Source organism: Bufo gargarizans, chromosome 1 (genome assembly GCF_014858855.1).
Source record: "Bufo gargarizans isolate SCDJY-AF-19 chromosome 1, ASM1485885v1, whole genome shotgun sequence".
Taxonomy (NCBI): Eukaryota; Metazoa; Chordata; class Amphibia; order Anura; family Bufonidae; genus Bufo; species Bufo gargarizans.
The window spans coordinates 515,193,243-515,220,695 of record NC_058080.1 but is presented as its reverse complement, the minus strand read 5'-3'; the positions used below and the strand labels follow the sequence as shown (position 1 = coordinate 515,220,695).

The window sequence follows — 27,453 nt, the reverse complement described above, 5'->3', positions numbered from 1 at the left end:
GTTCTGCCTCCGCTCCGCTCGCCTCCGCACGGCCAGGCGGTCAGCTGAACGCTGTTTGCAGCGTTCGGGTGTCCGCCTGGCCGTGCGGAGGCGAGCGGATCCGTTCAGACTTACAATGTAAGTCAATGGGAACGGATCCGTTTGAAGATGCCACAATATGGCTCAATCTTCAAGCGGATCCGTCCCCCATTGACTTTACATTGAAGGTCTGAACGGATCCGCTCAGGCATCTTGCGCACTTATAAATTTTTCTAAGTTATTAATGCAGACGGATCCGTACTGAACGGAGCCTCCGTCTGCATTAATATAATCGGATCCGTTCCGAACGGATCCGATCAAGCGCTAGTGTGAAAGTAGCCTAAAGTCAATGGGGACGGATCCGCTTGAAGATGACACCATATGGCTCAATCTTCAAGCGGATCCGTCCCCCATTGACTTTCAATGTAAAAGTCTGGACGGATCCGCTCAGGCTAATTTCACACTTAGCTTTTTTTTGCGAATATAATGCAGACGGATCCGTTCTGAACGGAGCCTTCGTCGTTATTATTATGATCGGATCCGTTCAGAACGGATCCGATCGAACGCTAGTGTGAAAGTAGCCTGAAGGCACCAAACTATAATCATCAAGGTGACATTGAAATTTTATCTTTAAAAAACATTACTTACGGTCGAGTTTCCATGATTGGGCGCAAGAACTGTAGGTTGGCCGTATACAAATATGGCTTTTTGGCCAAGGAACCGTCGCCACTTCTTTGGCGCTGATTCATTTCGCACTTAAACTGGTCGCGGCACGAGTACCAGCGGTTTTTAATTTTGCTGACTAGGTAAAAAAAGACAAAAAAACAACAACATATATTTAAAATTTTCCAGAATAAAAAAAAAAAAACACATATCTGAGATTTAAACAGTATTCAAACACTCATCTCCTCAATTTACTGTATTATCTGTAAGGCAGGCATGCACTACCTCAGGCCCTCATGCTGTTTCCAAACTACAACTCCCAGCATTTCTGCACAGGCGACAGCTATCAGCCTATAGCATGGCATGTTAGGAGTTGTAGATTGTCCAAAGCTGGATGGCCACACCTTGAGCAGCCATGCTCTAAGGAGTTAACATGTTTGCAAGGCCTCAAAAAAAGTAGCCATATGCAGCTGTTTAATAATGCCTTGCTATGCATAGGTTTGCAAAGTAAAAATCTAGGACTGGGGGCTTAAAATGTTTGCAAACCAGCAAAAAAGCATGCATATGCAGCTGTATATTAATGACTTGCTATGCACAGGTTTCCAAAGTAAAAATCTAGGACGGGACGGGAGGGGGGGGTTAAAATGTTTGCAAACCAGTAAAAAAGCATGCATATGCAGATGTGTAGTAATGCCTTGCTATGCACAGGTTTCCAAAGTAAAAATCTAGGACGGGGGGGTTAAAATGTTTGCAAACCAGTAAAAAAGCATGCATATGCAGATGTGTAGTAATGCCTTGCTATGCACAGGTTTGCAAAGTAAAATTCAAAGACGTAAGGATTTGAATAGTTTGCAAAGCCAAACAAAGCAAGAATATGCAGCTGGATCTTTATGCTATATGGAAAGCATGGTCAGTCTGCTGCTCTCCAAATGCTGAAAAACTACTACTCTACACAGCACGTCATAGGAGGAGTAGTAGTAGTTTGTAGAGCCATAGTTTTCACATTCCTGAATACATGCACTTCATACAAGAAATATGACAGCAGACATATATACATATATAAATTACTCACTGATGATGTGCCGCTTCTTTGAGTCTGCTTTGGAAAATTCCCCATCTAATTCCTGAGCGATCTCTTCCCAGGACCTATCCTTCAGGACTCGGTCATGGTAGGAGTCCAATCGCGTATCCCATCGGTTGGGCCGCTCTTCAATCAGGGTTATTAAACGCTCCACATCATACACTGGCATCTTGCCAACTTTTCAATCCAGTCAGATTAAAAAAAAAGATGATCCAGCTCTGCCAAGCCCTTCCCCTTTGGTTTCTGTAGGCAGGATTTAATTTCCAGGAACGGAATCCGCAAAAAACGGATGACATACGGAATGACATCCGAATATCTTCCGTTTTTTGCGGAACCATTGACTTTGCATTGTACCAGGATCCGATTTTTCAGGAACATAATAGGACATGTTTTATATTTAAACGGACATGCGGAACGGAACAACGGAAACTGAATGGGTCCAGATCTGGTCCTGATCTGTTCCTGGAAAAACGGAACAGATCAGGAAAGAAAAAACGGACGTGTGAATGGACCCTGAATGTCAGAATGGGAAAGAAAGGAGGGCTACAACAGCAGAAGACCCCACCGGGTACCACTCGTCTCCACTACAAATAGGAAAAAGAGGCTACAATTTGCACGAGCTCACCAAAATTGGACTGTATTTTAAAGTTTAATTTAAAATTCAAATTAAGACTGGAAAAATGTTGCCTGTTCTGATGAGTCTCGATTTCTGTTGAGACATTCAAATTGTAGAGTCCAAATTTGGCGTAAACAGAATGAGAACATGTATCCATCATGCCTTGTTACCACTGTGGAGGCTGGTAGTGGTGGTGTAATAGTGTGGGGGATGTTTTCTGGGCACACTTTAGGCCCCTTAGTGCCAATTGGCTATCGTTTAAATGCCACGGGCTACCTGAGCATTGTTTCTGACCATGTCCATCCCTTCATGACCACCATGTACCCATCCTCTGATGGCTACTTACAGCAGGATAATGCACCATGTCACAAAGCTCAAATCATTTCAAATTGGTTTCTTGAACATGACAATGAGTTCACTGTAGTAAAATGGCCCCCACAGTCACCAGATCTCAACCCAATAGAGCATCTTTGGGATGTGGTGGAACGGGAGCTTCGTGCCCTGGATGTGCATCCCTTAAATCTCCATCAACTGCAAGATGCTATCCTATCAATATGGGCCAACATTTCTAAAGAATGCTATCAGCACCTTGTTGAATCAATGCCACGTAGAATTAAGGCAGTTCTGAAGGCAAAAAGGGATCCAACACCGTATTAGCATGGTGTTGCCTAATAATTCTTTAGGTGAGTGTAGCTTATTCTATTTAACCCTTCAGGAGCTGGTTTAGGCTTTAAGGCTCTATGAGCCCTCTCTAAGATAACCTCATGGGCTGTGTCTGGGCCCAGAAGAGACAGGCAGATTTGTACCACTGTATTAGAAATATTGCATGCTGCTACTGTCTCGGGTATGCCGCGAAAGTGAAGATTATTGCGCCAACCTCTATTTTCTTGATCTTCAATAGCGCTGAAGAGGGTGTTCAGATTTCTTTGTATAGAGGAGAAGCTTTGTGTCGTCGTGCGTTGGTGCTGTATAATGCTGGCCTGGTTGTCTTCCAGGGATTCGATTCTCCTCCCTATCTGTCTCACGTCTTGTTTGATGGCCGATAAATCTGTGCTGATCGGTTCAAGCGCTGAGGCTAGTGAGGAGGATAAGACTTCTTTCAGGTAGGAGCGGGATATAGACATGTTGTCTGTTTCATCTCCGCTTTCCCACTTTGCTTGAAGCGCCTGGAGTTTCCATGTTGTAGGGACACGCTGTTAGGGTGATGTGTAGTATGGAGCAGCGAGGTTAAACAGCCATCTCACTCAGGCGCAAGCTCCACCCCCCCAAATGGCACCTATATAAACAAAAACGCAGTCTCCTCCAAAACCCCTTAGCTGCCCTTACCATCTCCATTATAGGTGCGATTTCCACCATCAGAGGTAGAAATAAGCTTTTACCAATCTGCTAATAATTTAGGCAAAGGAACAAAGAGAAATAACATCAAGAAATAAAATAAAACTATAAATTAGCTTCTATTGATATGGTCTTCACCTATAGGATCCATCTAATGGACTAGGCTCAAGGTACTTAAACATAGCAATAATAAGATTTGCATATGCTTTTCACCTATAGGACCCATCCATTTTATGGACTCCCCCTATGTCTTAAAAATATCTATAACAAGATATGATCTTCACCTATAGGACCCATCATTTATTAGATTGGGCCCTAGGAACTTAAGCATATCTCTAACAGGATGATGGTCTAGTCGTTGCCTTTAAGATCCATCCTTCTTATGGATCACACTCCTTGTACTCAAGCACTAATTATTTTCTTGTAAAAGAACATCTGGAGGTACATACTCTCTGGTATAATAAAACCAACATATAACCCTAGAGCACAGTATTATATCAACTTTATGCAAATTTTAAGTCAACACAGCTTTGCCAAAGGCCTATTTCCGAACCTTGACTCTGCTATGTATTATATTTCATGTAAAACAATGCTTTTTAAGCAACCTTCCTTAAATTATTAACAAATTGGTTAAAGAGCACCTATTTAAACAAAAATGCAGCCTCCTCCAAATCCCCTTAGCTGCCCTTACCATCTCCATTTTAGGTGCGTTTTCCAGCATCAGAGGTAGAAAAAAGGTTTTTACCATTTTGATAATAATTTAGGGAAAGGAACAAAGAGAAATAACATGAATAAAAAGCATAAAACTATACATTACTGGACTTTATCATTGATAATCTAGATAATAATAACAACTTACCCTTTCAACACACTGTTTTATAGGAATCACCCGATGTTACTTTGTCCTTGAAGATGAATTAGCTTCTATTGATATGATGTTCACCTATAGGATCCACCCATTGCATGGACTGGGCCCAAGGTACTTAAACATAGCAATAATAAGATTTGCATATGTTCTTCACCTATAGGACCCATCCATCTTATGGACTCCCCCCTAGGTCTTAAAGATATCTCTAACAAGATATGATCTTCACCTATAGGACCCATCATTTTTTAGATTGGGCCTTAGGAAATTAAGCATATCTCTAACAAGATGTTGATCTAGTCCCGTGATGGTGAACCTTTTAGAGACAGAGTGCCAATCTTCAACCATAAATCCACTTAAGCAAAGTGCCAACGCTGCAATTTACCCTGAATACTACAGTCCAATATAGTGAATCTGCTATGTACATTATCATTTGGCTATAATAACCTGCCTACCATATTGGTATGCCTTAGACTTTTTCCAGGGTGCGGGTGCTCACAGACAGGGCTCTGAGTGCCGCCTCTGGCACCAGTGCCATAGGTTGGCCACCACTGATCTAGTCGTTGCCTTTTGGATCCATCCTTCTTATGGATCACACTCCTTGTACTCAAGCGCTTCTTCTTTTCTTGTAAAAGAACATCTGGAGGTACACACTCTTTGGTATAATAAAACCGACATATAACCCTAGAGCACAGTATTATATCAACTTTATGCAAATTTTAAGAAAACACAGCTTTGCCAAAGCCCTAGTTCCGAACCTTGACTCTGCTATGTATTATATTTCATGTAAAACGATGCTTTTTAAGCAACCTTCCTTAAATTATTGACAAATTGGTTAAAGAGCACCTATTTAAACAAAAATGCAGCCTCCTCCAAATCCCCTTAGCTGCCCTTACCATCTCCATTTTAGGTGCGTTTTCCACCATCAGAGGTAAGAAAAAAGCTTTTACCATTTTGCTAATAATTTAGGGAAAGGAACAAAGAGAAATAACATGAATAAAAAGCATAAAACTCTACAAACTATACATTACTGGACTTTATCATTGATAATCTAGATAATAATAACAACTTACCCTTTCAACACACTGTTTTATAGGAATCACCCGATGTTACTTTGTCCTTGAAGATGAATTAGCTTCTATTGATATGATGTTCACCTATAGGATCCACCCATTGCATGGACTGGGCCCAAGGTACTTAAACATAGCAATAATAAGATTTGCATATGTTCTTCACCTATAGGACCCATCCATCTTATGGACTCCCCCCTAGGTCTTAAAGATATCTCTAACAAGATATGATCTTCACCTATAGGACCCATCATTTTTTAGATTGGGCCTTAGGAACTTAAGCATATCTTTAACAAGATGTTGATCTAGTCGTTGCCTTTTGGATCCATCCTTCTTATGTATCACACTCCTTGTACTCAAGCACTTCTTCTTTTCTTGTAAAAGAACATCTGGAGGTACATACTCTCTGGTATAATAAATCCGACATATAACCCTAGAGCAAAGTATTATATCAACTTTATGCAAATTTTAAGTCAACACAGCTTTGCCAAAGCCCTAGTTCCGAACCTTGACTCTGCTATGTATTATATTTCATGTAAAACAATGCTTTTTAAGCAACCTTCCTTAAATTATTAACAAATTGGTTAAAGAGCACCTATTTAAACAAAAATGCAGCCTCCTCCAAATCCCCTTAGCTGCCCTTACCATCTCCATTTTAGGCTACTTTCACACTAGCGTTCGTCGGTCCGCTCGTGAGCTCCGTTTGAAGGGGCTCACGAGCGGACCCGAACGCAGCCGTCCAGCCCTGATGCAGTCTGAATGGAGCGGATCCGCTCAGACTGCATCAGTCTGGCGGCGTTTAGCCTCCGCTCCGCTCGCCTCCGCACGGACAGGCGGACAGCTGAACGCTGCTTGCAGCGTTCGGGTGTACGCCTGGCCGTACGGAGGCGTGCGGATCCGTGCGGATCCGTCCAGACTTACAATGTAAGTCAATGGGGACGGATCCGTTTGAAGATGCCACAATATGGCTCAATCTTCAGGCGGATCCGTCCCCCATTGACTTTACATTGAAAGTCTGGACGGATCCGTACGAGGCTATTTTCACACTTAGCTGTTATATGCTAAAAATAATGCAGACGGATCCGTTCTGAACGGAGCCTCCGTCTGCATTATTATGATGGGATCCGTTCAGAACGGATCCGATCGAACGCTAGTGTGAAAGTAGCCTAAGGTGCGTTTTCCACCATCAGAGGTAGAAAAAAGCTTTTACCATTTTGCTAATAATTTAGGGAAAGGAACAAAGAGAAATAACATGAATAAAAAGCATAAAACTCTACAAACTATACATTACTGGACTTTATCATTGATAATCTAGATAATAATAACAACTTACCCTTTCAACACACTGTTTTATAGGAATCACCCGATGTTACTTTGTCCTTGAAGATGAATTAGCTTCTATTGATATGATGTTCACCTATAGGATCCACCCATTGCATGGACTGGGCCCAAGGTACTTAAACATAGCAATAATAAGATTTGCATATGTTCTTCACCTATAGGACCCATCCATCTTATGGACTCCCCCCTAGGTCTTAAAGATATCTCTAACAAGATATGATCTTCACCTATAGGACCCATCATTTTTTAGATTGGGCCTTAGGAACTTAAGCATATCTCTAACAAGATGTTGATCTAGTCGTTGCCTTTTGGATCCATCCTTCTTATGGATCACACTCCTTGTACTCAAGCACTTCTTCTTTTCTTGTAAAAGAACATCTGGAGGTACACACTCTCTGGTATAATAAAACCGACATATAACCCTAGAGCACAGTATTATATCAACTTTATGCAAATTTTAAGAAAACACAGCTTTGCCAAAGCCCTAGTTCCGAACCTTGACTCTGCTATGTATTATATTTCATGTAAAACAATGCTTTTTAAGCAACCTTCCTTAAATTATTAACAAATTGGTTAAAGAGCACCTATTTAAACAAAAATGCAGCCTCCTCCAAATCCCCTTAGCTGCCCTTACCATCTCCATTTTAGGTGCGTTTTCCACCATCAGAGGTAGAAAAAAGCTTTTACCATTTTGCTAATAATTTAGGGAAAGGAACAAAGAGAAATAACATGAATAAAAAGCATAAAACTCTACAAACTATACATTACTGGACTTTATCATTGATATTCTAGATAATAATAACAACTTACCCTTTCAACACACTGTTTTATAGGAATCACCCGATGTTACTTTGTCCTTGAAGATGAATTAGCTTCTATTGATATGATGTTCACCTATAGGATCCACCCATTGCATGGACTGGGCCCAAGGTACTTAAACATAGCAATAATAAGATTTGCATATGTTCTTCACCTATAGGACCCATCCATCTTATGGACTCCCCCCTAGGTCTTAAAGATATCTCTAACAAGATATGATCTTCACCTATAGGACCCATCATTTTTTAGATTGGGCCTTAGGAACTTAAGCATATCTCTAACAAGATGTTGATCTAGTCGTTGCCTTTTGGATCCATCCTTCTTATGGATCACACTCCTTGTACTCAAGCACTTCTTCTTTTCTTGTAAAAGAACATCTGGAGGTACACACTCTCTGGTATAATAAAACCGACATATAACCCTAGAGCACAGTATTATATCAACTTTATGCAAATTTTAAGTCAACACAGCTTTGCCAAAGCCCTAGTTCCGAACCTTGACTCTGCTATGTTATATATTTAATGTAAAACAATGCTTTAAAGCAACCTTCCTTAAATTATTAACAAACTGGTTAAAGAGCACCTATTTAAACAAAAATGCAGCCTCCTCCAAATCCCCTTAGCTGCCCTTACCATCTCCATTTTAGGTGCGTTTTCCACCATCAGAGGTAGAAAAAAGCTTTTACCATTTTGCTAATAATTTAGGGAAAGGAACAAAGAGAAATAACATGAATAAAAAGCATAAAACTCTACAAACTATACATTACTGGACTTTATCATTGATATTCTAGATAATAATAACAACTTACCCTTTCAACACACTGTTTTATAGGAATCACCCGATGTTACTTTGTCCTTGAAGATGAATTAGCTTCTATTGATATGATGTTCACCTATAGGATCCATCCATTGCATGGACTGGGCCCAAGGTACTTAAACATAGCAATAATAAGATTTGCATATGTTCTTCACCTATAGGACCCATCCATCTTATGGACTCCCCCCTAGGTCTTAAAGATATCTCTAACAAGATATGATCTTCACCTATAGGACCCATCATTTTTTAGATTGGGCCTTAGGAACTTAAGCATATCTCTAACAAGATGTTGATCTAGTCGTTGCCTTTTGGATCCATCCTTCTTATGGATCACACTCCTTGTACTCAAGCACTTCTTCTTTTCTTGTAAAAGAACATCTGGAGGTACACACTCTCTGGTATAATAAAACCGACATATAACCCTAGAGCACAGTATTATATCAACTTTATGCAAATTTTAAGAAAACACAGCTTTGCCAAAGCCCTAGTTCCGAACCTTGACTCTGCTATGTATTATATTTCATGTAAAACAATGCTTTTTAAGCAACCTTCCTTAAATTATTAACAAATTGGTTAAAGAGCACCTATTTAAACAAAAATGCAGCCTCCTCCAAATCCCCTTAGCTGCCCTTACCATCTCCATTTTAGGTGCGTTTTCCACCATCAGAGGTAGAAAAAAGCTTTTACCATTTTGCTAATAATTTAGGGAAAGGAACAAAGAGAAATAACATGAATAAAAAGCATAAAACTCTACAAACTATACATTACTGGACTTTATCATTGATATTCTAGATAATAATAACAACTTACCCTTTCAACACACTGTTTTATAGGAATCACCCGATGTTACTTTGTCCTTGAAGATGAATTAGCTTCTATTGATATGATGTTCACCTATAGGATCCATCCATTGCATGGACTGGGCCCAAGGTACTTAAACATAGCAATAATAAGATTTGCATATGTTCTTCACCTATAGGACCCATCCATCTTATGGACTCCCCCCTAGGTCTTAAAGATATCTCTAACAAGATATGATCTTCACCTATAGGACCCATCATTTTTTAGATTGGGCCTTAGGAACTTAAGCATATCTCTAACAAGATGTTGATCTAGTCGTTGCCTTTTGGATCCATCCTTCTTATGGATCACACTCCTTGTACTCAAGCACTTCTTCTTTTCTTGTAAAAGAACATCTGGAGGTACACACTCTCTGGTATAATAAAACCGACATATAACCCTAGAGCACAGTATTATATCAACTTTATGCAAATTTTAAGAAAACACAGCTTTGCCAAAGCCCTAGTTCCGAACCTTGACTCTGCTATGTATTATATTTCATGTAAAACGATGCTTTTTATGCAACCTTCCTTAAATTATTGACAAATTGGTTAAAGAGCACCTATTTAACCACCTCCGGACCGCCTAACGCACATGTGCGTTCCGGAGGTGGCAGCCCTGCGCTCAACGACGCATATACGCGTCATCTCGCGAGGGCCGGGATTTCCTGTGAACGCGCGCACACAGGAGCGCGCGCTCACAGGAACGGAAGGTAAGCGAGTGGATCTCCAGCCTGCCAGCGGCGATCGCTCGCTGGCAGGCTGGAGATCCGAATTTTTTAACCCCTAACAGGTATATTAGACGCTGTTTTCATAACAGCGTCTAATATACCTCCTACCTGGTCCTCTGGTGGTCCCTTTTGTTAGGATCGACCACCAGAGGACTCAGGTAGGTCAGTACAGTCCCACCAAACACCACACTACACTACACTACACCCCCCCGGTCACTTATTAACCCCTTATAAACCCCTGATCACCCCTGATCACCCCATATAAACTCCCTGATCACCGCCCTGTCATTGATCACCGCCCTGTCATTGATCACCGCCCTGTCAGGCTCCGTTCAGACGTCCGTATGATTTTTACGGATCCACGGATACATGGATCGGATCCGCAAAAAGCATACGGATGTCTGAATGGAGCCTTACAGGGGGGTGATCAATGACAGGCGGGTGATCACCCATATACACTCCCTGATCACCCCCTGTCATTGATCACCCCCGTCATTGATCACCACCCTGTAAGGCACCATTCAGATGTCCGCATGATTTTTACGGATCCATGGATACATGGATCGGATCCGCAGAACACATGCGGACGTCTGAATGGAGCCTTACAGGGGGTGATCAATGACAGGCGGGTGATCACCCATATACACTCCCTGATCACCCCCCTGTCATTGATAACCCCCTGTAAGGCTCCATTCAGACGTCCGCATGCGTTTTATGGATCCGTAAAAAAATCATGCGGATGTCTGAATGGAGCCTTACAGGGGGGGTGATCAGTGACAGGGGGGTGATCACCCTGATTACCCTGATCACCCCCTGTCATTGATAACCCCCCTGTAAGGCTCCATTCAGACGTCCGCATGCGTTTTGTGGATCCGATCCATGTATCCATGGATCCGTAAAAAATCATGCGGATGTCTGAATGGAGCCTTACAGGGGGGGTGATCAGTGACAGGGGGGTGATCACCCTGATTACCCTGATCACCCCCTGTCATTGATAACCCCCCTGTAAGGCTCCATTCAGACGTCCGCATGCATTTTGTGGATCCGATCCATGTATCCATGGATCCGTAAAAAATCATGCGGATGTCTGAATGGAGCCTTACAGGGGGGGTGGTCAGTGACAGGGGGGTGATCACCCTGATTACCCTGATCACCCCCTGTCATTGATAACCCCCCTGTAAGGCTCCATTCAGACGTCCGCATGCATTTTGTGGATCCGATCCATGTATCCATGGATCCGTAAAAAATCATGCGGATGTCTGAATGGAGCCTTACAGGGGGGGTGATCAGTGACAGGGGGGTGATTACCCTGATCACCCCCTGTCATTGATAACCCCCCTGTAAGGCTCCATTCAGACGTCCCGCATGCATTTTGTGGATCCGATCCATGTATCCATGGATCCGTAAAAAATCATGCGGATGTCTGAATGGAGCCTTACAGGGGGGGTGATCAGTGACAGGGGGGTGATCACCCTGATTACCCTGATCACCCCCTGTCATTGATAACCCCCCTGTAAGGCTCCATTCAGACGTCCGCATGCGTTCTGTGGATCCGATCCATGTATCCATGGATCCGTAAAAAATCATGCGGATGTCTGAATGGAGCCTTACAGGGGGGGTGATCAATGACAGGGGGGTGATCAGGGAGTCTATATGGGTGATCACCCCCCTGTCATTGATCACCCCCCTGTCATTGATCACCCCCCTGTCATTGATCACTCCCCCCCTGGTAAGGCTCCATTCAGCCATTTTTTTGGGCACAAGTTAGCGGAAATTTTTTGTTTGTTTTTGTTTTTGTTTTTTCTTACAAAGTCTCATATTCCACTAACTTGTGTCAAAAAATAAAATCTCACATGAACTCACCATACCCCTCACGGAATCCAAATGCGTAAACATTTTTAGACATTTATATTCCAGACTTCTTCTCACGCTTTAGGGCCCCTAAAAAGCCAGGGCAGTATAAATACCCCACATGTGACCCCATTTCGGAAAGAAGACACCCCAAGGTATTCCGTGAGGGGCATATTGAGTCCATGAAAGATTGAAATTTTTGTCCTAAGTTAGCGGAAAGTGAGACTTGTGAGAAAAAAAAACAAAAAAAAATCAATATCCGCTAACTTATGCAAAAAAAAAAAAAATTCTAGGAACTCGCCAGGCCCCTCATTGAATACCTTGGGGTGTCTTCTTTCCAAAGTGGGGTCACATGTGGGGTATTTATACTGCCCTGGATTTTTAGGGGCCCGAAAGTGTGAGAAGAAGTCTGGGATCCAAATGTCTAAAAATGCCCTCCTAAAAGGAATTTGGGCCCCTTTGCGCATCTAGGCTGCAAAAAAGTGTCACACATGTGGTATCGCCGTACTCAGGAGAAGTTGGGGAATGTGTTTTGGGGTGTCATTTTACATATACCCATGCTGGGTGAGAAAAATATCTTGGTCAAATGCCAACTTTGTATAAAAAAATGGGAAAAGTTGTCTTTTGCCAAGATATTTCTCTCACCCAGCATGGGTATATGTAAAATGACACCCCAAAACACATTCCCCAACTTCTCCTGAGTACGGCGATACCACATGTGTGACACTTTTTTGCAGCCAAGGTGGGCAAAGGGGCACCTTTCGGATTTCGCAGGCCATTTTTTACACATTTTGATTGCAAGGTACTTCTTACACATTTGGGCCCCTAAATTGCCAGGGCAGTATAACTACGCCACAAGTGACCCCATTTTGGAAAGAAGACACCCCAAGGTATTCCGTGGGGGGCACGGCGAGTTCCTAGAATTTTTTATTTTTTGTCACAATTTAGCGGAAAATGATGATTTTTCTTTTTTTTTCTTTTTTCCTTACAAAGTCTCATATTCCACTAACTTGCGACAAAAAATAAAAAATTCTAGGAACTCGCCATGCCCCTCACGGAATACCTTGGGGTGTCTTCTTTCCAAAATGGGGTCACTTGTGGCGTAGTTATACTGCCCTGGCAATTTAGGGGCCCAAATGTGTGAGAAGAACTTTGCAATCAAAATGTGTAAAAAATGCCCTGCAAAATCCGAAAGGTGCACTTTGGAATATGTGCCCCTTTGCCCACCTTGGCAGCAAAAAAGTGTGACACATCTGGTATCGCCGTACTCAGGAGAAGTTGGGCAATGTGTTTTGGGGTGTCATTTTACATATACCCATGCTGGGTGAGAAAAATATCTTGGTCAAATGCCAACTTTGTATAAAAAAATGGGAAAAGTTGTCTTTTGCCAAGATATTTCTCTCACCCAGCATGGGTATATGTAAAATGACAGCCCAAAACACATTCCCCAACTTCTCCTGAGTACGGCGATACCAGATGTGTGACACTTTTTTGATGCCAAGGTGGGCAAAGGGGCACATATTCCAAAGTGCACCTTTCGGATTTCACCGGTCATTTTTTACACATTTTGATTGCAAGGTACTTCTCACACATTTGGGCCCCTAAATTGCCAGGGCAGTATAACTACGCCACAAGTGACCCCATTTTGGAAAGAAGACACCCCAAGGTATTCCGTGAGGGGCATGGCGAGTTCCTAGAATTTTTTATTTTTTGTCGCAAGTTAGTGGAATATGAGACTTTGTAAGGAAAAAAGAGAAAAAAAAAAAAAATCATCATTTTCCGCTAACTTGTGACAAAAAATAAAAAATTCTAGGAACTCGCCATGCCCCTCACGGAATACCTTGGGGTGTCTTCTTTCCAAAATGGGGTCACTTGTGGCGTAGTTATACTGCCCTGGCAATTTAGGGGCCCAAATGTGTGAGAAGTACCTTGCAATCAAAATGTGTAAAAAATGGCCTGCAAAATCTGAAAGGTGCACTTTGGAATGTGTGCCCCTTTGCCCACCTTGGCTGCAAAAAAGTGTGACACATCTGGTATCGCCGTACTCAGGAGAAGTTGGGGAATGTGTTTTGGGGGGTCATTTTACATATACCCATGCTGGATGAGAGAAATATCTTGGCAAAAGACAACTTTTCCCATTTTTTTATACAAAGTTGGCATTTGACCAAGATATTTTTCTCACCCAGCATGGGTATATGTAAAATGACACCCCAAAACACATTCCCCAACTTCTCCTGAGTACGGCGATACCAGATGTGTCACACTTTTTTGCTGCCAAGGTGGGCAAAGGGGCGCATATTCCAAAGTGCACCTTTTGGATTTCACCGGTCATTTTTTACACATTTTGATTGCAAGGTACTTCTCACACATTTGGGCCCCTAAATTGCCAGGGCAGTATAACTACCCCACAAGTGACCCCATTTTGGAAAGAAGACACCCCAAGGTATTCTGTGAGGGGCATGGTGAGTTCCTAAAATTTTTATTTTTTGTCGCAAGTTAGTGGAATATGAGACTTTGTAAGAAAAAAAAAAAATAAAAATAATCATCATTTTCCGCTAACTTGTGACAAAAAATAAAAAGTTCTATGAACTCACTATGCCCATCAGCGAATACCTTAGGGTGTCTACTTTCCGAAATGGGGTCATTTGTGGGGTAGTTATACTGTTTGGGCATTGTAGAACCTCAGGAAACATGGCAGGTGCTCAGAAAGTCAGAGCTGTTTCAAAAAGCGGAAATTCACATTTTTGTACCATAGTTTGTAAATGCTATAACTTTTACCCAAACCATTTTTTTTTTGCCCAAACATTTTTTTTTTATCAAAGACATGTAGAACAATAAATTTGGTGAAAAATTTATATATGGATGTCGTTTTTTTTGCAAAATTTTACAGCTGAAAGTGAAAAATGTCATTTTTTTGCAAAAAAATCGTTACATTTTGATTAATAACAAAAAAAGTAAAAATGCCAGCAGCAATGAAATACCACCAAATGAAAGCTCCATTAGTGAGAAGAAAAGGAGGTAAAATTCATTTGGGTGGTAAGTTGCATGACCGAGCGATAAACGGTGAAAGTAGTGTAGTGCCGAAGTGTAAAAAGTGCTCTGGTCATGAAGGGGGTTTCACCTAGCGGGGCTGAAGTGGTTAAACAAAAATGCAGCCTCCTCCAAATCCCCTTAGCTGCCCTTACCATCTCCATTTTAGGTGCGTTTTCCACCATCAGAGGTAGAAAAAAGCTTTTACCATTTTGCTAATAATTTAGGGAAAGAAACAAAGAGAAATAACATGAATAAAAAGCATAAAACTCTACAAACTATACATTATTGGACTTTATCATTGATAATCTAGATAATAATAACAACTTACCCTTTCAACACACTGTTTTATAGGAATCACCCGATGTTACTTTGTCCTTGAAGATGAATTAGCTTCTATTGATATGATGTTCACCTATAGGATCCATCCATTGCATGGACTGGGCCCAAGGTACTTAAACATAGCAATACTAAGATTAGCATATGTTCTTCACCTATAGGACCCATCCATCTTATGGACTCCCCCCTAGGTCTTAAAGATATCTCTAACAAGATATGATCTTCACCTATAGGACCCATCATTTTTTAGATTGGGCCTTAGGAACTGAAGCATATCTCTAACAAGATGTTGATCTAGTCGTTGCCTTTTGGATCCATCCTTCTTATGGATCACACTCCTTGTACTCAAGCGCTTCTTCTTTTCTTGTAAAAGAACATCTGGAGGTACACACTCTTTGGTATAATAAACCGACATATAACCCTAGAGCACAGTATTATATCAACTTTATGCAAATTTTAAGAAAACACAGCTTTGCCAAAGCCCTAGTTCCGAACCTTGACTCTGCTATGTATTATATTTCATGTAAAACGATGCTTTTTATGCAACCTTCCTTAAATTATTGACAAATTGGTTAAAGAGCACCTATTTAAACAAAAATGCAGCCTCCTCCAAATCCCCTTAGCTGCCCTTACCATCTCCATTTTAGGTGCGTTTTCCACCATCAGAGGTAGAAAAAAGCTTTTACCATTTTGCTAATAATTTAGGGAAAGGAACAAAGAGAAATACATGAATAAATAGCATAAAACTCTACAAACTAACATTACTGGACTTTATCAGTGATATCTAGATAATAATAACACTTACCCTTTCAACACACTGTTTTAATAGGAATCACCCGATGTTACTTTGTCCTTGAAGATGAATTAGCTTCTATTGATATGGTCTTCACCTATAGGATCCATCCATTGCATGGACTGGGCCCAAGGTACGTAAACATAGCAATACTAAGATTTGCATATGCTTCTTCACCTATAGGACCCATCCATCTATGGACTCCCCCCTAGGTCTTAAAGATATCTCTAACAAGATATGATCTTCACCTATAGGACCCATCTTTTATTAGATTTGGCCTTCGGAACTTAAGCATATCTCTAACAAGATGTTGATCTAGTCGTTGCCTTTTGGATCCATCCTTCTTATGTATCACACTCCTTGTACTCAAGCACTTCTTCTTTTCTTGTAAAAGAACATCTGGAGGTACACACTCTCTGGTATAATAAAACCGACATATAACCCTAGAGCACAGTATTATATCAACTTTATGCAAATTTTAAGAAAACACAGCTTTGCCAAAGCCCTAGTTCCGAACCTTGACTCTGCTATGTATTATATTTCATGTAAAACAATGCTTTTTAAGTAACCTTCCTTAAATTATTAACAAATTAGTTAAAGAGCACCTATTTAAACAAAAATGCAGCCTCCTCCAAATCCCCTTAGCTGCCCTTACCATCTCCATTTTAGGTGCGTTTTCCACCATCAGAGGTAGAAAAAAAGCTTTTACCATTTTGCTAATAATTTAGGGAAAGGAACAAAGAGAAATAACATGAATAAAAAGCATAAAACTCTACAAACTAAACATTACTGGACTTTATCAGTGATATTCTAGATAATAATAACTTACCCTTTCAACACACTTTTTAATAGGAATCACCCGATGTTACTTTGTCCTTGAAGATGAATTAGCTTCTATTGATATGGTCTTCACCTATAGGATCCATCCATTGCATGGACTGGGCCCAAGGTACGTAAACATAGCAATACTAAGATTTGCATATGCTCTTCACCTATAGGACCCATCCATCTTATGGACTCCCCCCTAGGTCTTAAAGATATCTCTAACAAGATATGCTCTTCACCTATAGGACCCATCATTTTTTAGATTGGGCCCTAGGAACTTATGCATATCTCTAACAAGATGATGATCTAGTCGTTGCCTTTTGGATCCATCCTTCGTATGGATCAGACTCCTTGTACTCAAGCACTACTTTTCTTGTAAAAGAACATCTATAGGCACATACTCTGTTATATAATACAACCAACATAAAACCCTAGAGCACAGTATTATATCAACTTTATGCAAATTTTAAGACAACACAGCTTTGCCAAAGCCCTAGTTCCGAACCTTGACTCTGCTATGTATTGTATTTCATGTAAAACAATGCTTTTTAAGTAACCTTCCTTAAATTATTAACAAATTGGTTAAAGAGCACCTATTTAAACAAAAATGCAGCCTCCTCCAAATCCCCTTAGCTGCCCTTACCATCTCCATTTTAGGTGCGTTTTCCACCATCAGAGGTAGAAAAAAGCTTTTCTCGCCCATTTTCCTTGGGGGACACAGACCTTGGGTATAGCTCAGCTCCCTAGGAGGCGTGACACTAAGTAAAACTGTTAAGCCCCTCCTCCATCAGCTATACCCTCAGCCTGGAGATAGAGGCTACCAGTTTTAGCTTAGTGTCCAAGGAGGCAAGACACTCCCTGCTACTGCAGGGCTGTTTTCTCCTTGTTGTTTTTACTTTTTCTTCTAATTTTGTTATTTTATTTTTTCCTAGGGATACCAGAGACGCATTAGACCTCTCTGCTCTCCCGGGGTTGAGCTGCGCCAGTGCCAACTTATCTGCACTGCTGCCTCCCCCACAGAAGCAATAGGAGGATCTGGGCAGCAATGGCTCCCCTACATCCCGCCAGCTAGGGGGTCGCCCGCACGCCAAGCCCCTCTTCCAGCTTCCTGCCACTGCGGTGCCAGTGGCTGAAGGGGCGACCCTGCTGGAAAGGACTGAGGGTGAAGACGTCGCACGGTGAGATGGCTATTCCAGCCCATACCCCGTCCCTATCTGCAGCATCTACCCCTCTGGGTAAGGGGGGCACCCGTGGTCGCTCATTCTGAGCGCTCATCTGCAGGACAATGCAGCACAGCAGCATCCTCAGCACCCCCACGCTTTTCCCCCCCCACGCTGCTATCTTTCTCCCCCCCCCCCCTCCCCCTCATTCGGGGCTGACTCCATTTTTCTCTTCTCTCTCTCCCCCTTCCCGCCGAGAACGGGGGGCGGGGCTTAGCGGTCCCGGCAGGGGGCGGGGCTTACGCGCGCGTCATTTTGGGGGCGGAGCTACGTTCTCCTTCACAGGAGACATTTCAAGCGCTGGAGGGGGCGGAGCTTGTTCCCCGCGCTTTCTGCTGAGGTTTCCCGCGCTTCCTCACTCCTGACAGGAAGCTGGGACACGGTGGGGGACTCTAACCTCCTGTGTACATCGCTCGGCTTCTGTGGGCGCTCTCTGCTGCTCTCTGCTGCTCACTGCTGTTCACTGCTTCTCTGCTGCTGCTGATCTGGGCCATCTCCTGACGTTCTTCTGAGGCACTGGTAGGACAGTTAACCCTCTCCTAACCCTCCTGGTCATAGCTGCTATAACCCTTTGTGGTCTCTATATTAGAGTACAACCACACTTCAGCATGTCAGATCCCACAGGTGCCCCCAAACCCTGGTACCATGCCTGTACCGCCTGTAAGGAACTTTTTCCGCGTGGGCAATCTGAGCCGCATTGCCTTGCATGTCAGGCCCCGGTGCAGGGCCCGCTTCCCGCTGCGCCCCCCGGTGCCTCTGAACCCCCTGACTGGGCTAGGTCTCTGTCTCAGGCGGTGGAAAGCCTTACACACGTAGTGGGCCGTCTCGTGGATAGACCGCCTCTCCCGCAGGCTGCCACAATCCCTGTCGCACCCGCTGGGACTACCGTTTCTGCCGCCCCCACTGGTTCCCTGCCTCCCAGCGAATCTTCCAGGGCCCGGCATACTCAGAAACGTTCAAGGGTTGAGCGCACATCTTCTCCAGATGCTTCGCTCTCTCCGCCATGCGTGCGAGCTCAGTCAAGTCTATCCTCTCAAAGGGATACGCTTTCTGAGGGAGAACTGGCGGATTCGGACGTGGACATGGACTCAGAGCTTCCGTCCAAATTGGCGTCCGCGGTGGGGCATCTTGTCACTAGCATCCGTGATACCTTTCAGCTACACGATGACCCCCCCCAGCTCTGAACAGGCCGGCGTGTCCTTTCTCCGCCCCAAACAGGCCTCCAAGGTTTTTCCCATACACGCTGATTTTTCTTCTGTGGTATCCAAGGCTTGGACTCGGCCTAACGTCCGCTTTATTACACCCAAAAAGCTGGACATTTGTTATCCCTTTCCAGCGGATTCTGTGACCACGTGGACATCCCCGCCTAAGGTTGATCCTCCCGTGGCTCGCCTGTCCAAAAGCACTACTATTCCTGTACAGGACGGATCTTCCCTCCAGTCTGTTGAGGACCGTCGTACGGAATCCCTCTCCAAGGCCATATTTACTGCCTCTGGTTCGGCCCTTAGACCGGTCTTTGCCTCCGCCTGGGTTGGCAAAGCGGTCTCTGAATGGGGTTTGCAACTGGAACGGGAGTTAGGGTCGGACGTCCCTGTTCAGGACCTCCGTTCCTTAGCCCAACTAATTGTTCAGGCCGGAAAATTCGTCTGTGAGGCCTCCCTTGATGCGGGTGCCCTCATTGCCCGTTCCTCTGCCCTGGCAGTTTCTGTCAGGAGGGAACTCTGGCTGAAGGTTTGGGCGGCGGACGCCGCTTCCAAACGCTCTTTGGCCGGCCTACCATTCACGGGTTCCCGCCTGTTCGGAACCCGTCTGGACGAACTTATATCAGAGGCCACGGGTGGGAAGAGTACTCACCTCCCCCAGTCCAGGCCAATGGGCGCCCCCCGTGGTCGCGCTGGTTCGTCCCGTTTTCGGTCCTTTCGCAAGCCCACCGGGTCTAGACCCGCGGCCAGTTCTTCTTCCTCTGGCCCAGCCCAGGATAGACGCAAGAAGCCGTTTTTTCGGACGCAACCTACCTGGCGCAAGTCCCAGCCTGCACGGGCTCCCACAGGCCAGCAGCCCTCTGCCTGAAGGTGCGCCCCCACCCACCCGGGTGGGGGGCCGCCTTCTCCTATTCAGGAACGTATGGCGGGCCCACATCTCAGACGCATGGGCGCTCGAGATTGTATCTTGCGGATACAAAATCGAATTTGCGTCCATTCCGCCAGACCGTTTCTTCCGATCCCGTCCTCCGCGAGATCCCGTACGAGTGGCCGCCTTCTTCGCGGCCATTCACTCTCTAATGGACAAGGGTGTCGTCGCCCCCGTGCCTCCGACGGAAAGGTTCAGGGGGTTCTACTCGAACCTCTTTGTGGTTCCCAAGAAGGAAGGCTCAGTGCGTCCGATCTTGGACCTAAAACGCCTGAACCGTTTTCTCCGACTGCAGAGATTCCGGATGGAGTCTCTCAGGTCCGCAGTGGCCTCCCTGGAAAGAGGGGATTTCATGGCCTCAATCGACATTCAGGATGCATACCTCCACGTTCCGGTTGCTCCATGTCATCACCGCTTCCTGCGCTTTGCGGTGGGGGACGATCACTTCCAATTCGTCGCCCTTCCCTTTGGTCTGGCGACTGCTCCTCGAGTGTTCACCAAGGTCCTGGCCCCTGTCTTGGCCCTTCTACGTTCAAGAAGTGTTTTTCTTCTCCCATACTTGGACGACATCCTGGTCAAGGCACCCTCCTTCTCTCAGACATCCCGCAGTGTGGAACTCACTCTGGAGACCCTGACGCGGTTCGGTTGGATTATCAACCACCCCAAATCTTCCCTTACCCCCTCCAGACGGCTGATCTTCCTGGGGATGCTCCTGGATACAGAGTTGGCGGAGGTCCGCCTTCCGTCGGACAAGCGTCTGGCCCTTCGCGGGTCGGTTCGCAGTCTCCTCCGTCATCACCGCCCTTCCCTCAGATCCAGCATGCGGTTGTTGGGAAAGATGGTTGCCTGTTTCGAAGCGGTGCCGTTCGCACAATTCCGATCCCGCACCTTTCAGAGGGCAATTCTGTCGGCCTGGGACAAATCACTGAGGAGTCTGGACAGGACCTTTCTTCTGCCTCCCCTGGCTCGAGCTTCCCTCGGCTGGTGGTTGCATATCCCTCTAAGGGGGAAGTCCTTCCTTCCACTGAACTGGCTGGTGATTACCACAGATGCCAGCTTACGGGGGTGGGGGGGGGGTTTTCCCTCCCCGGTCCGTCCAGGGCGTTTGGTCTCTATCGGAGTCCAGACTTCCAATCAATATTCTGGAACTGAGGGCGATTCTTCTGTCCCTCAGACACTGGACCCATCTGCTGAGGGGCCACCCTGTTCGGATCCAATCGGACAATGCCACGGCTGTGGCATACATAAACCATCAGGGAGGCACTCGCAGCGCTGCAGCGATGCAAGAGGTGACCCTCATTCTCCTCTGGGCGGAGACGCACGTGCCGGCCTTATCTGCGATTTACATCCCGGGGGTGGACAACTGGGCGGCGGATTTCCTCAGCCGGTCCACCATCGACCCGGGAGAATGGTCCCTGCACCCAGAGGTGTTCGAAGCCCTTTGTCTTCGCTGGGGTCGCCCCGACGTGGACCTCATGGCCTCCAAATTCAACCACAAGGTCCCCCTATACCTGGCCAGGGCACGGGACCCGAAGGCATACGGCGCCGACGCGCTCGTCCTTCCGTGGCGCGAATTCTCCCTTCTGTACGTCTTTCCTCCTTTTCCCCTCCTGCCACGGGTTCTTCGGAGGATCGCGGCAGAGGGCGTCCCCGCGATTCTAATCGCCCCGGATTGGCCCCGCCGGTCTTGGTACGCCGACCTAATGTTGCTGTTGGCAGACGCACCGTGGCCACTGCCCTCCAGGGAAGACCTTCTCTCTCAGGGACCGATCTTCCACGAGCATTTAGGCTCGCTACGTTTGACGGCGTGGCTATTGAGACCGCCGTCTTAACGCGACGGGGTTTCTCCGCGGACGTAGTCCGCACCATGATCCGGGCTCGTAAGCCCGTATCCTCTAGGATCTACTATCGGGTTTGGAGGTCCTATCTGGGGTTCTGTGAGTCCCGGAGCATCCCACCTCTCCGGTTTTCTCTTCCCACAATCCTGTCCTTCCTCCAGTCGGGTCTGGACCTGGGGCTGTGCCTCAGTTCTCTGAAGGGTCAGATTTCGGCGCTGTCTATTCTTCTCCAGCGTCCCCTGGCCCCTCTAGGGCCAATTAAGACCTTTTTACAAGGGGTGGCTCACTCTGTTCCGCCGTACCGCCCTCCAGTTCCTTCCTGGGACCTGAATGTGGTGCTCTCGGCGCTCCAATCAGCCCCCTTCGAGCCTTTACGGGAGGTCTCCCTTCGCCTTCTGTCCTGCAAGGTCATCTTTCTTGTGGCCGTCACGTCTCTCCGACGGGTGTCGGAGTTAGCGGCTCTTTCTTGCTCCGAACCTTTCCTGATCTTCCACCAGGATAAGGTTGTGCTTCGGCCTGTCCCGACTTTCCTGCCAAAGGTGGTCTCCGCCTTTCACATCAATGAGGACATCGTCCTTCCGTCGCTCTGTCCCTCTCCTTCCCACCCCAGAGAACGGGAACTGCACCGTCTGGATGTGGTCAGGGCGTTGAGGATTTACTTGGAGGTCACCGGGTCCTTTCGGCGCACGGACTCCCTGTTTGTGGTTCCGGAGGGTTCGCGCAAAGGGTTGGCGGTCTCCAAGGTGGCTATTGCCCGTTTCATTAAACTGGCGGTGTCTGAGGCTTATCGAGCCAAGGGCAGACCTCCGCCTTTCGGCGTCACTGCTCATTCCACCAGAGCAGTCGGAGCTTCCTGGGCGCAGAGGCATCGGGCCTCGGCTGAACAGTTGTGCAAAGCAGCCACTTGGTCCTCTCTGCACACTTTCACAAAGTTCTATAGGGTGCATACGCATGCATCAGCGGATGCTGCTTTGGGCCGCCTGGTTTTGCAGGCAGCGGTTTCCTGATGCTCTGGTGGTGTTCCGCCTTGGGTTTGTGGTCCCTCCCTTCTTGGACTGCTCTTGAACGTCCCAAGGTCTGTGTCCCCCAAGGAAAATGGGCGAGAAAAGGAGATTTTTGTATAACTTACCAGTTAAATCTCTTTCTCGCTCTTCCTTGGGGGACACAGCACCCACCCTTCTGTGTTTGGTTACAGGGTTATGGTCTGGCGCCCCGTTGGGTTGCTGGCTGGTTGTTTCCGTTATTGGTTGTTATCCTTTCACTACTTGGACACGCAACTGGTAGCCTCTATCTCCAGGCTGAGGGTATAGCTGATGGAGGAGGGGCTTAACAGTTTTACTTAGTGTCACGCCTCCTAGGGAGCTGAGCTATACCCAAGGTCTGTGTCCCCCAAGGAAGAGCGAGAAAGAGATTTAACTGGTAAGTTATACAAAAAATCTCCTTTTTTAAGCAACCTTCCTTAAATTATTAACAAATTGGTTAAAGGGCACCTATTTAAACAAAAATGCAGCCTCCTCCAAAACCACTTAGCTGCCCTTACCATCTCCATTATAGGTGCGTTTTCCACCTTCAGAGGTAGAAAAAAGCTTTTACCAATTTGCTAATAATTTAGGGAAAGGAACAAAGAGAAATTACATGAAGAAATAGCATAAAACTCTACAAACTAAACATTACTGGACTTTATCAGTGATATTCTAGATAATAATAACTTACCCTTTCAACACACTTTTTAATAGGAATCACCCGATGTTACTTTGTCCTTGAAGATGAATTAGCTTCTATTGATATGGTCTTCACCTATAGGATCCATCCATTGCATGGACTGGGCCCAAGGTACGTAAACATAGCAATACTAAGATTTGCATATGCTCTTCACCTATAGGACCCATCCATCTTATGGACTCCCCCCTAGGTCTTAAAGATATCTCTAACAAGATATGCTCTTCACCTATAGGACCCATCATTTTTTAGATTGGGCCCTAGGAACTTATGCATATCTCTAACAAGATGATGATCTAGTCGTTGCCTTATGGATCCATCCTTCAGACTTCTTGTACTCAAGCACTTCTTTTCTGGTAAAAGAACATCTGGAGGCACATACTCTTTTATATAATACAACCAACATAAAACCCTAGAGCACAGTATTTTATCAACTTTGTGCAAATTTTGAGAGAACATAGCTTTGCCAAAGCCCTAGTTCTGAACCTTGACTCTGCTATGTATTCTATTTCAAGTAAAACAATGCTTTTTAAGCAACCTTCCTTAAATTATTAACAAATTGGTTAAAGGGCACCTATTTAAACAAAAATGCAGCCTCCTCCAAAACCCCTTAGCTGCCCTTACCATCTCCATTATAGGTGCGTTTTCCACCATCAGAGGTAGAAAAAAGCTTTTACCAATTTGCTAATAATTTAGGGAAAGGAACAAAGAGAAATTACATGAAGAAATAGCATAAAACTCTACAAACTAAACATTACTGGACTTTATCAGTGATATTCTAGATAATAATAACTTACCCTTTCAACACACTTTTTAATAGGAATCACCCGATGTTACTTTGTCCTTGAAGATGAATTAGCTTCTATTGATATGGTCTTCACCTATAGGATCCATCCATTGCATGGACTGGGCCCAAGGTACGTAAACATAGCAATACTAAGATTTGCATATGCTCTTCACCTATAGGACCCATCCATCTTATGGACTCCCCCCTAGGTCTTAAAGATATCTCTAACAAGATATGCTCTTCACCTATAGGACCCATCATTTTTTAGATTGGGCCTAGGAACTTATGCATATCTCTAACAAGATGATGATCTAGTCGTTGCCTTTTGGATCCATCCTTCTTATGGATCAGACTCCTTGTACTCAAGCACTTCTTTTCTTGTGAAAGAAAATCTGGAGGCACATTCTGTGGTATAATAAAACCGACATATAACCCTAGAGCACAGTATTATATCAACTTTATGCAAATTTTAGAGAAACACAGCTTTGCCAAAGCCCTAGTTCCGAACCTTGACTCTGCTATGTATTATATTTCATGTAAAACAATGCTTTTTAAGCAACCTTCCTTAAATTATTAACAAATTGGTTAAAGAGCACCTATTTAAACAAAAATGCAGCCTCCTCCAAATCCCCTTAGCTGCCCTTACCATCTCCATTATAGGTGCGTTTTCCACCATCAGAGGTAGAAAAAAGCTTTTACCATTTGCTAATAATTTAGGGAAAGGAACAAAGAGAAATAACATGAATAAAATAGCATAAAACTCTACAAACTATACATTACTGGACTTTATCATTGATATTCTAGATAATAATAACTTACCTTTTCAACACACTGTTTTATAGGAATCACCCGATGTTACTTTGTCCTTGAAGATGAATTAGCTTCTATTGATATGATGTTCACCTATAGGATCCATCCATTGCATGGACTGGGCCCAAGGTACTTAAACATAGCAATAATAAGATTTGCATATGTTCTTCACCTATAGGACCCATCCATCTTATGGACTCCCCCCTAGGTCTTAAAGATATCTCTAACAAGATATGATCTTCACCTATAGGACCCATCATTTTTTAGATTGGGCCTTAGGAACTTAAGCATATCTCTAACAAGATGTTGATCTAGTCGTTGCCTTTTGGATCCATCCTTCTTATGGATCACACTCCTTGTACTCAAGCACTTCTTCTTTTCTTGTAAAAGAACATCTGGAGGTACACACTCTCTGGTATAATAAAAGCGACATATAACCCTAGAGCACAGTATTATATCAACTTTATGCAAAATTTAAGAAAACACAGCTTTGCCAAAGCCCTAGTTCCGAACCTTGACTCTGCTATGTATTATATTTCATGTAAAACAATGCTTTTTAAGCAACCTTCCTTAAATTATTAACAAATTGGTTAAAGAGCACCTATTTAAACAAAAATGCAGCCTCCTCCAAATCCCCTTAGCTGCCCTTACCATCTCCATTTTAGGTGCGTTTTCCACCATCAGAGGTAGAAAAAAGCTTTTACCATTTGCTAATAATTTAGGGAAAGGAACAAAGAGAAATAACATGAATAAAAAGCATAAAACTCTACAAACTATACATTACTGGACTTTATCATTGATATTCTAGATAATAATAACAACTTACCCTTTCAACACACTGTTTTATAGGAATCACCCGATGTTACTTTGTCCTTGAAGATGAATTAGCTTCTATTGATATGATGTTCACCTATAGGATCCATCCATTGCATGGACTGGGCCCAAGGTACTTAAACATAGCAATAATAAGATTTGCATATGTTCTTCACCTATAGGACCCATCCATCTTATGGACTCCCCCCTAGGTCTTAAAGATATCTCTAACAAGATATGATCTTCACCTATAGGACCCATCATTTTTTAGATTGGGCCTTAGGAACTTAAGCATATCTCTAACAAGATGTTGATCTAGTTGTTGCCTTTTGGATCCATCCTTCTTATGGATCACACTCCTTGTACTCAAGCACTTCTTCTTTTCTTGTAAAAGAACATCTGGAGGTACACACTCTCTGGTATAATAAAAGCGACATATAACCCTAGAGCACAGTATTATATCAACTTTATGCAAAATTTAAGAAAACACAGCTTTGCCAAAGCCCTAGTTCCGAACCTTGACTCTGCTATGTATTATATTTCATGTAAAACAATGCTTTTTAAGCAACCTTGCTTAAATTATTAACAAATTGGTTAAAGAGCACCTATTTAAACAAAAATGCAGCCTCCTCCAAATCCCCTTAGCTGCCCTTACCATCTCCATTTTAGGTGCGTTTTCCACCATCAGAGGTAGAAAAAAAGCTTTTACCATTTTCCTAATAATTTAGGGAAAGGAACAAAGAGAAATAACATGAATAAAAAGCATAAAACTATACATTACTGGACTTTATCATTGATATTCTAGATAATAATAACAACTTACCCTTTCAACACACTGTTTTATAGGAATCACCCGATGTTACTTTGTCCTTGAAGATGAATTAGCTTCTATTGATATGATGTTCACCTATAGGATCCATCCATTGCATGGACTGGGCCCAAGGTACTTAAACATAGCAATAATAAGATTTGCATATGTTCTTCACCTATAGGACCCATCCATCTTATGGACTCCCCCCTAGGTCTTAAAGATATCTCTAACAAGATATGATCTTCACCTATAGGACCCATCATTTTTTAGATTGGGCCTTAGGAACTTAACCC

At 44.0% G+C, this 27,453-nt stretch overlaps 1 long non-coding RNA gene across 2 annotated transcripts; it reads left to right on the top strand.

Moving 5' to 3' along the window:
* Positions 1–4,503: 4,503 nt before the first annotated feature.
* Positions 4,504–27,436, top strand: LOC122924354. 2 transcript variants are annotated; one of them, XR_006387393.1, is made up of 14 exons: positions 4,504–4,692; positions 5,675–5,771; positions 7,005–7,101; positions 7,823–7,919; positions 8,640–8,736; positions 9,458–9,554; positions 15,430–15,526; positions 16,244–16,340; positions 17,060–17,156; positions 23,957–24,053; positions 24,760–24,856; positions 25,569–25,665; positions 26,386–26,482; positions 27,196–27,436. It is a non-coding gene; the product is annotated as an uncharacterized LOC122924354 (long non-coding RNA). The 2 variants fall into 2 exon arrangements; XR_006387394.1 differs by lacking the exons at positions 16,244–16,340; positions 17,060–17,156; positions 23,957–24,053; positions 24,760–24,856 and having other exon boundaries at positions 4,511–4,692; positions 27,196–27,432.
* The last annotated feature ends 17 nt before the right edge of the window (positions 27,437–27,453 follow it).